Below are 13,284 nucleotides of genomic sequence, written 5' to 3'. Positions count from 1 at the left end.
CTTTAATAAATTGAGCTATAAAATTCATGCAACTTTTGAAACGGTATTTATAATAAATTGCTCTCAAAAGGTGGAAAGAAAAAGAATCATTAAAAATAATCACTAAGACGATCGTGCAAGGAATTTTGTATCTTTATTAATAAATAAGCATTAAAACAGTCGTGCATAAAAATGTGTACGTATTTCGGGCGTAAACAGCGTTTATGGACCTTACGTGTTAATAGCTCTCGCCTATCGGCTCGGGCTCTTACTGACACGTCGCGGTCCATAAACGCCTATTTTACGCCCTTGATACATAAATAATTATAATGTTCAAAATTCTTAATGTTTCTTACCTAGAATTACGTATTATAGACCTAACTACTCACCGTAAAAAATAAGAACTCTATTACAGCAAGACCAAATTTATAGCATTCTTCATCATTCTTCAAATTTATATTTGAATATGAACATAATCTTACAAAATGCGATATGAAACAAACACCTAATACTGAAACAGATTTAGCAAAAACATTGTTAAATATATCTACAACTTCTTTTAATTTAAATATACTCTCAAATACTTTTCTAAATTTCTCTTCAAAATTTTCGTTTATATTAAAGCGCAATGATGCTGAAATCCAACCAACCAGTATGAAATCACCACCTTGGGTCTTTTTTAAATCTGCAGGAGGAACATTATAAAAGTCAGTGTAGTACGCTTGGAGGCAAATATGTAACCATTTGATATATTCTTGCATGATTTTTATAATTTGAAGCAATGTAAGGTACTCCAAAAGAACCACAAGTTCCAAGAAGATACCAGGAATGGTATAAACAGCTGATGAACTATAAAACAACAGTATGTAGAGCAGATCCAAAATCATAAACATTATAACACTTGAAACTGATAGTAAATAAAATTTATTTTGACAAATCAATATTTTTGCTATATTTTTAGTCATTAATGTTAGATTTAGTTGTTCAGGTTCCTCTATTTTGAACAACAACTCAAAAAATTTTTGAATTTGTTCAAATTTGTAGTATCTCATAGCCACTACATAACAACAACAAAAGCTGAGTACTATTACTAATAATACTTGCGTATAATTGTCATTGTATTCTTCAACTGATAAGAATGATTTTCTTGTAGAATACAAGCCCGCACATAAGACTACAAACAGTAATAAACCACTAATTTTTCTTTTCTCTTCATTACATTCTTTTGCAGATTTTATTGGAAGGTATAAACCGAATATCAGGAGAATAAAATTTAGGTAATGTAGAAAAATCAACTTGCTACTTCTTCGATTCATTTTGAGACGGATATGGACACTATTATCGTACACCTATAGAGTTTTTGAATAATGAAACGTTAATTCAGTAGAGTGCGGTTCCATAGGGAAATATAGGTACTTAAAATTTGGTATATCACAAAAAAGATTAATTTGTTACTGATTACGTATAGTAGATTTGATCTATCTAATATGAATCGCATATGAATATTTTTAAACTTTTGGAGATTAAAAAAAGTATTAAGAATATTAGGAATTCTTAAAACCAAAGTAAAAACTAAAACAAAATTTACAATAATCTGCTATGCAGATAACGCTGACAACGCAATACTAATCTCTTGTTAAATTAAATGACATTATCCAAATATAATACGCAAGAGGGGAACAATAAAGACGATGGAAAATATCTACCGACTAGAACAACACAATAAAAATAAAAATAGAAGAAGAACTAACTGACCAAATTGAAGCTGTCAATAAGATAAGACAGAGGGATTCCTGAGTCCTCTATTGTTCAACTTGACCATGGGTTAAATAATAAAAAAGTAAGAACCAAAAAAGGGTAACAAATGGGAGAAAAACAACTTAAAATAATTTGCTACGTAGACAATGCAATACCAATCACTCAAAGTGAAGACGATTTACAACGTATGCTGCACCAATTTAATATAGGTACCTAACCTCTAAGAAAATTTAACATGTTAATTTCTCCAAAAAAAAAATACCAAATGCATAGTTATAACAGTAAATCCACTAAGACGTAAATTAGAGCTGGAGGGTCACATAATAATGTCATGGAGTTTCAATATTTAGGCCTCACACTTTCTAGCTACGGAAGCTCGAAACAGAAGTGGAAGATCAAGTGAATAAAGCAAACAGGGCCGCAGGTTGCCTGAATGAAACAATATGGAGAAATGAAAATTTCGGAAAAGAAAGTATTAGGAAGGTAATTGTAGAGGATCATCGCTGTTAACTGCTGTGGAATACAAAAGGAGGATTTATCTATGCCTTGCATCCTTACTATCTCTAGCTTTTGTTTTTGAGCTGAAGATATTATTTTTTAGATGAATACTATAAGTCTTTGATTGCATTGATGGTTTAAAAGCTAATATTTGTTTCTTTCGATGTTGTTGACAACTTTTGGTGGGGCAAGTTGTTATATGCTTTTTTTAAGGTTACATAGAGCAAGTAAACTTTTGGGCTAAAAGTTTTTTTCTTGTTACTTGGGTTTCACAGAAAACGTGAAACATTGCAGATTTTTCTCTATACTTGAGGAATATACTTCAGGAATTCATCTTTATGATAAACTAAGATACGATGATATTGGAACTAATCTTCACTGAAAATATTAACACAAATATACCATCTAGAGAAGAAAAAAAGTTCCCAAAATTAATGATTGCTTAAAATGATCCAAAAACCCTAAAAAAATTTCCTTAGCAAAATCGGTGATCTTTTGAATTTGTTTAAATAAATTACTTAAACAATTTCTACCTAATAATTTCGCTCGGCACCTTTCCGAATTGTTTAAAGGGTATATTTTTGAACAGGAATTCGCAAAAAAGTCGAATCAGAATTATTTTCATACAGGGGCTGCTTCCGCAACATGCACTGCATCGAGATTATTTATTCAAGATATATCCTGAAGGAATTCCAGAAGAAAAAGAGACTCCTATGGAAATTGTCCAATTCAAAATATATCCCGCCTGGACTATTTTTGAATATTTTCATTACATTATCATATATATGTATCGGTTTTAGAACGTCTTTCGACGTTGTCCGATGCATAACTTTTACGTCATTCTATCATCCCATTGGCCATCTCTAAGATCCCTTGTACTTCTTTGCATGTCTTTTTGGGTCTTCCTTGTTTTTTGCGGTTTGGTGGTACCCACTGCATAATATTTTTGGGCAATCTTGTGTCTTCCATTCTTTGAACATGACCATACAAAATCAACTGTTTCTTCTCAATGTCTGTTGTTAAGTAACCATCTATTCCAATTCGTCGTCTTACTTTCTCATTTCGAACTCTTTTCCTACGGGATATACCTAACGATCTTCTAAATACATCCATTTCTACAGCTTCTAATTTTTTCCTGTTATTCTCGGTTATTCTCAAAGTTTCTGCTCCGTAAAGTAGGCTGCTTTTAATAAGTGTTTCATAGATATTGTATTTTAGCTGTATTCCTATTTCGGAGGCAGCCAATTATTGTTCTTCTAGCTTGTGTTACCCGTTTCTTTATTTCTTCATCGTCTTTTTCCGTTCTATCGAAGATTATTCCCAGGTACGTGTATTCACTACAGGATGTGATTTCTTCATTATCCTCTATTTCGATATTGGATAACTCAGCTCATATGAGTAGGTATTTAGTTTTTTCCACATTAATTTCCAAGCCCCACTGTTCATATTCCTCCTTTAGTTTTCTTGCCACATACTGTAGATCGTCTTTATCATTAGCTCTGATGACTTGGTCATCAGCAAATTGTAAGGTATATAAACAAACCTCTCCGAGGTCTATACCCATACCGTGGCATTTACGTTTCCACTGATTTAGTGCTTTTGCAACATATATCTTGAACAAAGTTGGTGAAATACAGCAGCCCTGGCCCAGACCCTTGTTAACGATGAACTTTTTAGATAGTGTGTCGCCAATTTTTACTTGTGATGTAGAATTTTCATATAGATTTTTTAAGGCTTTGACTAGAGTGTAGCTGATGTTAGTTTCTCATAGTGATTTCCACAATTTAGTCACAGAAACGCTGTCGTATGCTTTACGGAGGTCAACAAACATGAGATGGGTCTCTTGATTGGTTGCTGATTTTTTTTCAATTAATTGTTTTAGGCAGAAGACATTATCTGTGCAAGTCCTTCCAGCGCGGAAACCAGCCTGTTCTTCTTCTTCTTGTTCCCTATACTCCATCTTAATGAGATTTTTAAGAATGCGCCGTACACCCGGCTTAGTGTACTAGTTACCGATATTCCTCTGTAATTTGAGCAATCCAACTTATTTCCTTTTTTATGAATGGAAGAAATATAAGCTACTTTCCATAAACTGGGTGGTGTGACACCGTTTATATATTTGTTCATACAACAAGTAAGTGCTTGAAAGGGTTTATCTGTGCCACATTTTATTAATTCGACAGGAATGTTTTCTGGCCCTGGAGCTCTATCATATTTTAGTTCATTTACAGGTTTCTTCACCATATCAACTCCCACTACTATTTCACTATCATTCAATGTTAATTAACCATGAATGTTCGCACATCCGATATCGATAAAATTCTCTGCTGTTCATGTAAGATTGATGTTCATTTATTCTACCACTCCTCTCATTGAGGTATATTTCCAACTTCTGTTTACTGTTTATGCCAAACCGTAATGTACATCATAGCCAAACAGGTCTTAATCACTTCTGGTGTAAACCGAGCTTCGGCCACTTACCAATTATTTCACGAATGGTTTTCCAGCTAATGTTTAGATCATAAAACTCTTGACGATTCAATTTAAGTACCGCTTTGTTCAATGGTTATTTACTAGCAGTAAAAGACAAGAATGAAAGACACAAATTGGTTTTTTATGTCAGTTAAACTTCTTCAAGGAAGTTAATACTACTACAAATATGTAGATTTGTAGGTATCGTAAATAGTTTTTTTCTTAATTGGAAATTAAAATATGCGCTCTAGGATAAAACATATTAACTAATATAAAAAAAGGTTCTTCTACTTCTTTCACTGAAAAATTGCAGCCTATTGAAAGTTTTCCTTTATTAAACCATCTAATCTGTTTCAGTGGTTATATTTTTGTCCAAGAAATTATTAAGTCGCATTTTTTGCATTTTGTGCTCCTTTATATAATTCATATAGTCATCTATACTCAGCGGTTCTCAAGCGGCTGTTACTGGTGGTACATATCATTATTTGAGGTGGTACACAAAACACAAAAAAAGTTAAAAAATAGTAGTTCTTAGTAAGTCTTGAGTCTCGATAATACAAACTAAAAATATAGGTGGTACCAAAAATAATAAAAGTAATTCCCTAACAACACAAAACATTCCAGGAATGTACTGTCAAAATTCTATTAATGTTTGAATGTCCTGGAAATTCAAGGAACATTCGGTGAACATCTGATTAAGTTATTCGTGGAATGTTACCACAAGACATTCTATGAACATACTACCAATGTCCTATATTTTAAGAGAGGCCATTTACTATTCAATTTGCTTTCATTTTCAAATTTGCCGCGCGTGTATATATGTAATTAGGCAATCCAAACCACGTGACTTCTGGTTCTGGTTGGCACACAAAAAGTTACAGGTTACAGAGGTTATGTTTGTAATATCATTTCATTTCATTGTTTATCATCGTATTTTGTCTATTTTGGATTCATTTGGATTTCCTTTGCTGTATTTTGTGAACTTTATAAACTTTACCACACTGCAAAGTGATTATTTAAGGAAATTATTATTGGAAACTCCAGATGTTTGGAGAAAGGTAGGGGAAACAATTTTTATTTACTGTTCATTTTTCTCTGATATTTATCAATATTGATGAATTTTGCAAGCAATAACATTATTTCTTTTATTATTTTAGGTATTTATAGAAGCTGAAAATAAGGGCATAGGTAAATTGAGTCCCATATACCAGAATTAAGAAGGGTCAAAATATTTAGATGGTCGAATTGAGTCACGGGCATCGTAATCCTTCTAATTACATTTTAATAGCTTTCTAATTTGTAAGTACTTTCTAATTTGTACTTAAGCATATTTAGAAATATTGTTATTACCTGGAATAACAATAGAGGAATGAAATGATTTTATTGGTTATGCATTTATGGTAATCAAATATAAAAAAGCAATATCCTACAAAATATTTAGTATGGTGCGATCTATCTGTATACGATACGGTGTTAAGTTGATTGCCAAAATGAGTTCAGTGAAAATTGTTCTTAGTGAAAAAGAAAAACAATTGATTGTGTTAAATGGCTTCAAATATCGTTTTCACAAATCTTTAAAGGATAACGACAAGCGTTGGATGTGTTGTGCGCAGGCGAGTGAAAAATGTAAAGCATTTTTAAAAACCCAAGGTGACAACGTAGTGACGGAAATTCGGGATGAACACAATCATAGCGAATTAAACGAAGATGCACTTAACCGTCAAATGTTAAGTAACTCCTTAAAACGAAAGGCCGTAGAAGACATCGGTGAAAGACCTATGAAAATTTTGCAAAAGGAATTACGAAATGAAGATATTAGTACCTTGACTACCAAAGACGTGGCATTGGTTCGAAAAAATATGTATAACGCCCGACGATCTCTTCTGCCTAAATTACAAAAAAGTATGGAGGAAACTCATGAAATTAAAAACATTTTCAGTGAAAACCAACAAAAACGAGGATTTTCTAATGGTGAACGACGTAGAAAACCAAATTATTATATTTTCCTGTAGCAGCAATTTAGAATTTATAGCAGATTTGGACACCATTTATATAGATATACTTTTGAATATTGCCCAAAGTTTTTAAGCAAATGTTCTACATCCATGGTCTAAAAGAAGATATACCTTTGGTTTTCTTCTTATTGCCAAATAAACAAAAACATATATATACACTGGCACTTAAATACCTAACAGAACAAGTTGAGAAATGCAATAAAAAACTCTCTTTAAGAACGGTATTTGCAGATTTTGAAGAAGCAATTCAGCAAAGTGTCACTGAAGTTTGGACTAATGTTTCATTGAAGGGCTGCCTAATTCATTTAGGACAAACCTGGTAAGTAGTCATATTTGAATCCTTTTTTGAATGATGATGTGTATGTGTGCTTTTTGTTTTTTGGTTTTTTTTGTACGGATTTTCCATATGCCACGCTGTTGTAATTTTCCTGGTCCTGACAAGTAGTCATATTTAACATACAAGTATTTGAATTGTATTTTTGATGATGATGATGATGTGTATATATGCTTTTTGTTTTCCGGTGTTTTTTACTTATTTTCCATGTCATACTGTTGTAATTCTAATGATGTTTTTTTCTTTTTTCAGGTGGCGCAAAATTCAGGCACTAGGTTTAACATCCTTATACAAAGACAAAGAGAGTGATGTAGGAAAATATTTAACATACTGCTTTGGAATGCCATTTCTCAACCCAGAAGATGTAGGAGATTGTTTTGTTGAAGCTTTATCAACAATACAGCCACAAAATCATAGAATAGTAGAATTTTCGGACTATCTGGTTGATAATTATGTCTCAGAATCGGCTAAGTTTCCGCCAGAAATATGGGCGGAGATGTCAAGCAGTTTACAACGGACGACGAACGCATGTGAGAGTTTTGATTCCAAGTTTAACTGGTCATTTTATTTTGCTCATCCTCATATTTTTCAATTTTTAACAGTTTTAATAGACTTTCAAAATGAAACGTATGTTAAAATTAGAAGTGTACAAAAAAGTAAAAAAAATTATTCTGCACAAACCCTTACATCAAAAAAAAATTTGTAGATAAACAAATTTTAAAATTAAATAATAGATTAATATCAAAATTTGATTACCTCAAAAGTGTAGGTGAAAAATTTAGAATAGTTAAATAAATGAATTAGCATGTAATGCTAGCTTATATTGCTTTTTGTAAATATTGTAGGTATACATTTTTGTAATAAAATTAAATGCTCTAAAATAAATTATTGTTTTCTAATTCCTAGAAATCATTACGTACACCGACTAAGCCCCAGGTAGACACGGGACTCAATTTTCCCATCTTCGGGACTCAACTCGGCTATTAGAATTACGGATTATAAATTATGGGACTCAACTAGGTTATTCCGGAAAATAATTGGGATTTAGATCCATATACAATTCAGTCAGAATTGGATTTTACCATAAAGTGCATTCCACCAAATTACTATTATAGATATTTGTACATATCTGGTGGAGTCTCACAGTTACTACTCTAAGCAGCAAATGGAAGCATACAAAAGCCTTCAGGCACATAAATATTTTACAGCTGGATTTGTTTTTAAAGTTGGAAGTCACAAGCAACAACTTCGTAAGTACCTACAAGAATATTGAGGAAATCCAACTCCTCGATACTACTGGGCAAACTAGAAGATTGAAGAGGATAAAGCCTTTTGAACTAGTTTGAGTGATAGATGATAGTGAAAAGCAGAGCATAATGCTTGTGTGCCTGTGTATGTTAGAATAGTGCGGTTAGAAAAGCAGAGCATAGTGCTTGTGTGCCTGTTAGATTAGATAAGAGACGCTATGGGGTAAGCTCTTCATTTTAAGGAACAGTAGTAATTTAGGTTAAATTAAAATTGCTCATTGGTCAGAGTTATGACCAGATTGTAATTGTAATGTACAATTCAATACAATGAATCGTCATCGTAGTAATGATTATGGAAAAAAATATATGACAAGATTTTGGGCAATATAAATGTTTATATTTATCAAGGATGTATTATTTTGTATGGCCACATATACTTCTGGTATATCGTCGGTGATGTGACAATACCTCCTATCTGCTTTTTCATGAATTTTGTAGGAGATGAAAAACTTGTTTGGGCCACCTCCTCTTTTTATATATTTTTTGACTTGTTTCAACAGTAAATTCAACTATCTATTTACTACAAAACAAGTCAAAACTTACGTATGAAAACAGGAGGTGACCTTAAAAAATGTTTTTCGTCTCCTGCAAAACTCATGAAAAAACATATACCTAGGAGGTATTGTCACATCACTGACGATATATTTCAGAGAATGTCTAAAAAATATATTTTGAATGTCCTAAGAACATTCGTAGACATTCATAGAATGTTTCAAAAAAAAATTCAGTCTAAAAAATATACTGTGAATGTTCAAAGAACATTCGTAGACATTCATGGAATGTTCGAACAGGACATTCAAGGAATGTTTAAAATGCCAACACAGCACATTCCTGGGACTTTCCAGGGACGTTCCTGTGCTTTTGGGGACATTCCATGAATGTTTTTAATGACCTGTGTGTACCTTCTAGGAACATTCCTGGAAAGTTTTGTGTTATTAGGGTTATAGCTGGTACATGACTCAAACGGCTCCCAACTTTTAGCAAGAAACAGGAGGTTTTCTTTCTATATAGGATCTAGGACATCTCGGCGTCGCAGTTTCGGGGGGTATTTCAGCGTCGCCGTTTGGGCGTTGAGCCAAGTTGACGTCAGCCGTTTCGGCGTCGGCCATTTCGGCTTCGGAATTAATTGGTGACGTTACAGGGTACTTCTGTCAGATCAATAATTAAAAAGTTAACTCTAGACTTTACGTTTCTATGGTTGCCATGGTCACTTTAAAACACGTTAACAAAAATGTATTATTAATTTGTTTGGTTGGGTCATTAAAGATATCTTTATAAATAGAATTTCTAAGAGGACTAGCACATAATTGCAACATGTAAATACTTTTTTTAAATTTATTGAATAATTTTTGTAAGCTGGATATAAACACATAATGTAATACATGTATTATAGGTCTGGATCCCGCATATGAAAAAAAAGTTGATTAATAGCAAGCTGAAAATTTGTTAATAGCTTAAGGGAGTCTAGTCGGATAAACTTTGATATATGGGAACACTGGAACAGGGGCAGTTTTAATTGTGGAACAGGTTAAAAATTTGGAACGGTCACACCACGAAAACGGCACATTTATTTTGTCCGACAGAACAGACTTAAACTCTCCTAACAGAGATTAAACTCTCATGCAAAAATCAGACTGCTATTTATCACCAAATGGGCGTTTTAATGAGTGGAACATGTAGAATATGTCAAATGACAGGAATTATGACAGGTGATAAATAGCAGTCTGATTTTTGCATGAGAGTTTAATCTTTGTTCGGTGAGTTTAAGTCTGTTCTGTCGGACAAAATAAATGTGCCGTTTTCGTGGTGTGACCGTTCCAAATTTTTAACCTGTTCCACAATTAAAACTGCCCCTGTTCCAGTGTTCCCATATATCAAAGTTTATCCGACTAGACACCCTTAAGCTATTAACAAATTTTCAGCTTGCTATTAATCAACTTTTTTTTCATACGCGGGATCCAGACCTATTACTGTATTTAAAAATATAATATTTTTAAAGTGGTACTATTTTTTTGTTTTTATAATTTAGTTTTCTAAAACGCGTGTGTTTTAAAGTGACCATGGTGACATCAGTAACCTTAGGAACGTACACTTCCCGTCATAAAAAAAGGTACACTTTTTTCCCAATGTAAACCTGTCTTCAGACTCGACACAATGGTTCGTGAATCACTTCGTTGTTGCCATTACAGATAACGGAATTTCACTAGATCTATATAAAAAAAAATAACGTTTAAGAATGTATAAAGTTTTTAGATAGGTATTATTTTTATCATCAAAAAACCGTATCTAATAAATTTAATAACCAGAGAGAGCGTTGATAATCTTAAAAAAATTCACTTATAACTGAAAAATTAAACGATAAAACATAATAAAAAGCAATACGTTCAGTCTTCGATGACTTATTTAATTACATAACATCAGTCAGATTTGACAAGTTGGTCAAAGTAAATTTTTAACGATGCCACGTCAATTAAGTAAGCGTGATAAAACGAGAATAATTTCTAAAATAGGAGATGGTTGGTCTGTCCGAAAACTGACTCAAGCGGAGTAACCTAGTTGAGTCCCAGAATTTATAATCCGTCTTTCCAATAGCCGAGTTGAGTCCCGAAGATGGGTAAATTGAGTCCCGTGTCTACCTGGGGCTTAGTCGGTGTACGTAATGATTTCTAGGAATTAGAAAACAATAATTTATTTTAGAGCATATAATTTTATTACAAAAATGTATACCTACAATATTTACAAAAAGCAATATAAGCTAGAATTAAATGTTAATTCATTTATTTAACTATTCTAAATTTTTCACCTACACTTTTGAGGTAATCAAATTTTGATATTAATCTATTATTTAATTTTAAAATTTCTTCATCTACAAATTTTTTTGATGTAAGGGTTTGTGCAGAATAATTTATTTTTTATTTTTGCTGTACACTTCTAATTTTAACATACGTTTCACTTTGAAAGTCTAATAAAACTGTTAAGAATTGAAAAATATGAGAATGAGCAAAATAAAATGAAGAGTTAAACCTGGAATGAAAACTCTCACATGCGTTCGTTGTCCGTTGTAAACTGCTTGACATCTCCGCCCATATTTCTGGCGGAAACTTAGCCGATTCTGAGACATAATTATCGACCAGATAGTCCGCAAAATCTACTATTACATGATTTTGTGGCTGTATTGATGATGAAGCTTCAACAAAACAATCTACATCTTCTGGGTTGAGAAATGGCATTACAAAGCAGTATGTTAAATATTTTCGTACATCACTCTCTTTGTCTTTGTATAAGGATGTTAAACCTAGTGCCTGAATTTTCCTACATCCTACATCTTCTGGGTTGAGAAATGGCATTCCAAAGCAGTATGTTAAATATTTTCCTACATCACTCTCTTTGTCTTTGTATAAGGATGTTAAACCTAGTGCCTGAATTTTGTGCCACCTGAAAAAAGAAAAAACATCATTAGAATTACAACAGTATGACATATGAAAAATAAGTAAAAAACACCGGAAAACAAAAAGCATATATACACATCATCATCATCAAAAATACAATTCAAATACTCGTATGTTAAATATGACTCTTTTTAAGGACCAGGAAAATTACAACAACGTGGCATATGGGAAATCATTAAAAAACAGCAAAAAACAAAAAGTTTACATACCCATCATCATCATCATCATCAAGAAAAAAAGATTCAAATATGTCAAATATTAAAAAACAAAAAGTTTACATACACATCATCATCATCATCATCATCATCATCATCAAAAAAAAGATCCAAATATGTCAAATATGACTACTTATCAGGACCAGGAAAATTACAACAGCGTGGCATATGGAAAATCAGTACAAAAAAAAAACCAAAAAACAAAAAGCACACATACACATCATCATCATTCAAAAAGGATTCAAACATGACTACTTACCAGGATTGTCCTAAATGGAATCGGCAGCCCTTCAATGAAACATTAGTCCAAACTTCAGTGACACTTTGCTGAATTGCTTCTTCAAAATCTGCAAATACCGTTCTTAAAGCGAGTTTTTTATTGCATTTCTCAACTTGTTCTGTTAGGTATTTAAGTGCCAGTGTATATGTATGTTTTTGTTTATTTGGCAATAAGAAGAAAACCAAAGGTATATAATGATCTTCTTTTAGACCATGGATGGAGAACATTTGCTTAAAAAACTTTGGGCAATATTCAAAAGTTCCATCTATATAAATGGTGTCCAAATCTGCTAAAAATTCTAAGTTGCTGCTACAGGAAAACATAATAATTTGATTTTCTATGTCGTTCACCATTAGAAAATCCTCGTTTTTGTTGGTTTTCACTGGAAATGTTTTTAATATATCATGAGTTTCCTCCATACTTTTTGGTAATTTAGGCAGAAGAGATCGTCGGGCGTTATACATATTTCTTCGTACCAATGCCACGTCTTTGGTAGTCAAGGTACTAATATCTCCATTTCGTAATTCCTTTTGCAAAATTTTCATAGGTCTTTCACCGATGTCTTCTACGGCCTTTCGTTTTAAGGAGTTACTTAACATTATTTGACGGTTAAGTGAATCTTCGTTTAGTTCGCTATGGTTGTGTTCATCCCGAATTTCCGTCACTACGTTGTCACCTTGGGTTTTTAAAAATGCTTTACATTTTTCTCTCGCCTGCGCACAACACATCCAACGCTTGTCGTTATTCTTTAAAGATTTGTGAAAACGATATTTGAAGCCATTTAACACAATCAATTGTTTTTCTTTTTCACTAAGAACAATTTTCACTGAACTCATTTTGACAATCAACTTAACACCGTATCGTATACAGATAGATCGCACCATACTAAATATTTTGTTGGATATTGCTTTTTTATATTTGATTACCATAAATGCATAACCAATAAAATAATTTCATTCCTCTATTGTTATTCCAGG

The sequence above is a fragment of the Diabrotica virgifera genome, chromosome 1, assembly GCF_917563875.1.
Source record: "Diabrotica virgifera virgifera chromosome 1, PGI_DIABVI_V3a".
Lineage (NCBI taxonomy): Eukaryota > Metazoa > Arthropoda > Insecta > Coleoptera > Chrysomelidae > Diabrotica > Diabrotica virgifera.
This window is presented reverse-complemented; position numbering follows the sequence as displayed.